This window comes from Zingiber officinale, chromosome 5B (assembly GCF_018446385.1).
Source record: "Zingiber officinale cultivar Zhangliang chromosome 5B, Zo_v1.1, whole genome shotgun sequence".
Taxonomy (NCBI): domain Eukaryota; kingdom Viridiplantae; phylum Streptophyta; class Magnoliopsida; order Zingiberales; family Zingiberaceae; genus Zingiber; species Zingiber officinale.
In genome coordinates this window covers 130,173,627-130,177,709 of record NC_055995.1, presented here as the reverse complement: position 1 = coordinate 130,177,709, position 4,083 = coordinate 130,173,627, and the positions used below count along the sequence as shown (strand labels likewise).

Genomic DNA, 4,083 nt, shown 5'->3' with positions numbered 1-4,083 from the left:
ATTCTAAATTTCATTTGAGATTCCAACTAAAACATCTTGAACAAGAGCCCATTAGCAAATGTAGCATGACCAAAATTATATAGACACCAACATTATTCAAGGGGGTTAGTGGACCCATCCGGGAGTCAATGGGGTCATTCAACTTGAGTTATGTTGGGATAGTATCTGTATAGATAGGGTCGAATTTTCTATCACACTGATATATCAAGTAATGTGAAAGTCCTCTTTTGAGGTCACATTACCTACGCATGAAGAAACGAGGGCAAATCTCACGGTTGAATGCAGCCTCCATGATTTTTTTGAAGTATGTTTAAGGTTCTTGTTAGTAAATTATATATTTTTTTATGCACAAAGTGAATCTTTTCATTCTCTCACTAAGTATTTCTTAGAGATGGTTTAATTCATATAGATCAGTTCTCTTGCAAAATTTGAAATATCATCATTGACCAAATAATTTTAACAAAATTGCTAATAGTGCCAGTTTTGATCAAAATCGTTTACATTGTAATAATTTTGATTTACGATAATATTAGAGCAATTTCAACAAACGCTAGAATAATTTTGATTAACATCTGAGTAATTTTAACTAATGTCATAGTAATTTTATTTGTTAGAGTAATTTTGACTATGATAATATATTATAATACAATGAAAAATATTTTTGAGATGAAAAATTAAGATGAGACGTTATTTTAATATTTTTTTAATATAAATATATTAAAATTAAAAGATGTTTTTTTCCTAAAAATTATTATTGATTTATTAACTTGATTACAATTGATTGTTCTTTAATTACAAGATTTTAATAAATTACAAATTTAAGTAAAAAATTTTAAATGAATTGTTAAGAAAAATTGTATGATTAAAGTAAATTTTAAGTTTATATGGTATTAAATCTTCGCCCATATTTAACAAAATATTTTTTCTTCTTCTAAATTTATAATTATAAATTTATAATTAAAAAGTTTTAATAGTTCAAAATACGAATTCAATTGCCGAGACTTTTTCGTGGCACTAACGAATTCCTCTATCACTATATAAAGCGCTGCCCGACCTGTCATTGGCCTTCAATCGACTCTTTAATCATCTTCGCCGGTTTCCTCCGTTCGCCGATTGCCATGGACAAGAAGAAGATCACCCTGTTGAGCTACGACGGCGAAGCGTTTGAGGTGGACGCTGCGGTGGCCATGGTGTCCAAGACCATCGAGCACATGGTCGAGTTCGACTGTGCAGAGGACGCGATCCCCCTCCCCAACGTCACCTCCAGGATCCTTGTCAAGGTCATTGAGTACTGCCAGAAGCACGTTCTCGATGATCCTGCCAAGTCTTCCGACGACAAGGAAGAACTCAAGTCTTGGGATGACAAATTCGTTAAAGTCGACTAGGCCACCCTATTCGAACTTATGTTGGTGAGATCCGATATTTTTCTTATCCTTCAAACTTATTCGTTCCCTAATTATCTTTTTGTTCGGTTAAGAATTTTGTTGTTGGCTAACTTTTTTTCTCATTGTTTTTGTTTGATAATTCTGGAAAACAATTTAACTCTTTGGAGTTGGTTTACTGTCGTCAAAGGTTAAGGTTGTTCAATTTAGTGTTGGAAGTAGTGGAATTTTTGGATTATTGTGAAATTATGTATGACGGATTTGAGAAAGGGGGAGATAGAGGATAACAGGGAGCCATTGAAGGCTCATTAATTTAAAAAATAATTATTGGTGTTGTTTTACGAGCGTGGAAGTTGTTATCAACAGATGCATAAAATGGTTTTTATTATTAGTTCATCCAACGCTCTAATTGTAATTTTATTTCTTATGATTTCTAAAGATTTATTTTGTATTGATAGCGTATTTTGATATATTCAGGCTGCAAATTACATGGACATTAAGGGGTTGCTGGATTTGTTATGCCAAAGTGTAGCTGATATGATTACGAGAAAGACTCCTGAAGAGATTCGTAAGACGTTCAATATCAAGAACGACTTCACCCCTGAAGAAGAGGAAAAAATTCGTAAGGAAAATCAATGGGCCTCCGAATAACTCTTGCATTAGTTGATGAAAAAACTTAGTATTCAGTTTGATGAAACTTATTATATTCGTGTAATATTAACATTATTGGAAGTTTATATTTCATTGCTTTCATTTTCCAAGTTCGAATGTCAGATATGATTTTTTTTTTGATGTAATGCTTACATATCAAATATAAACTCATTAACATTAATCATTCTTAATTTAATTTACTTCTAATTTCTATTTTAATGATTTTAATGTCCCTAGAGCCTAGACATTAGACTTTATGCCATTGGTGGACCATATCTATATTATAACATTAAACGCCTTTTTAATTCCTTCATTAGGAGGATTAGTAAGATTCTTTCTCATTAGTAAGATTTAATTTGATTGAAGAACCATTTCGCATGATGAATGCCATAAATAAAATAGAAACATTGTAATTATAAACATTCAAGTAGCTCTATCCTAATATATTTTAGTATTTAATTAAGAATCTGGACCCATTTAATAAGAGTTCCCATTTTATTACCATTGCGTTGCTAATTTAAACTAAATCGAAAAACTAAAAATCGGAAAAGGTGAAAAAGAAATAAAATAATAGGAGAAACCCCCTACTTGATGGGTAGTTGTCATCAATTCAAAGCAAACAAAGCTCTAATATAATTTGTAGAACCGTTAGTCATGTGAGAGGAGTTGAATAATGTGTATGTAAAAAAAAACTTGTTCTTTTGAAACCTTTAAAACAAGTGAGTGCGCTGTAAGATCAAAAGCGTTAGAGGGGGAGAGAGGTGAATAGCGTTTCACTTATGTTTTGGAAATACACAGCGGAATAGAAGTAACGAAAAAAATAATCGCTAACACCAAGAGTTTTACTTGGTTCGGAGCTTGTGATGACTCTTACTCCAAGGCCCACACGTAAGAGTGCTTTCAATGGGCAATCACTAATCAATCTGGAATAAGTACAAGTACAATGATTGATTACAAGTAATTACAAACTTTAAAGAATACCAATAACTCGGAAATATGAATCTTCAGCGCGATGGTTGTCGGAGCAGCTTTTGAGCATCGAGGAGGCGTTTTCTGAGCAGCTCGAAGAAGCGAAAGTCGTTCGTTGTGTTGTCTTGAAGCTTATAATTGAGGCTACTTTTATAGGTTGTTCCGAGCGTCCGGAACACCTCCGGGCGCCTAGACCACATGGCTTGGTCACTCCGCGCGTGCCACATCGGCTTACCGATAACTTTTGGGTTCCGGGCGCTTGGACTGACTTCGGGCGGCCGGACCAGTTCCAAGCACCCAGACCCCTTCCGGGCGCTAGGACCAACTTTCTCCAGCCCTTATTTTCTGCAAAACAAAGTTAGTCTAGGTAAAAATAATATACATATAATATGAAATTACGACAACCTCTAACTGTCCGATTCTAACTTTGAGTTTCGTCAAAACTCTAGATCGAACCGACGTCTACTGTTCCATCGCAGGGGAATGCGTCCTCACCTACTCCTCTCAGGAGAGTTTACCTATTGTTATCTCGGTCCTCCAGACCGACTGGACTCTCTACTCAATGCCCGAGACTCCATGATTTTCTAATGGACGTTCGCTCCACGACCTGTCCAGTCTTTTCACCTGGTCCGCGACCACGAGGTCTTTTCACCTGCCCGAAGCCTTCGACCCGCCAAGACTTTCCGCCTAGGGTTACCACCCCCTAGGACCTAGGGTTACCACCCCCTAGGATTTTCCACCTGTCTAACCGCAGCTAGGACTTTTGCCTAAGTACACTTAGGACTTTCCTGTAAACTCATTTAAATATTTTAAACCACAAATAATCTTAACTTTGAATCCTTTGTCATTATCAAAACTTAGGTTCGATCGTCAGATGCTTCCCGCACCAACCATCTCCCCCTTTTTGATTATGGTAATAAAATTCAAAGTTAAGTAAAACATAATTTAAACAGCATAAATGCAATATCAAGATTCAAGAAATTAAGTGCAAAATTTAGAACATCAAGTTGTAACTCCCCCTTAATCAAATCACTTATTACTTAACTTTCACTTTCTTCTCCCTCTTTGCCATATATAAAAA

General features: G+C 35.3%; 1 pseudogene; it reads left to right on the top strand.

Moving 5' to 3' along the window:
- The first annotated feature begins 1,115 nt into the window (after positions 1-1,115).
- On the top strand, positions 1,116-2,033 carry LOC121987878 (annotated as a pseudogene).
- Positions 2,034-4,083: the final 2,050 nt, after the last annotated feature.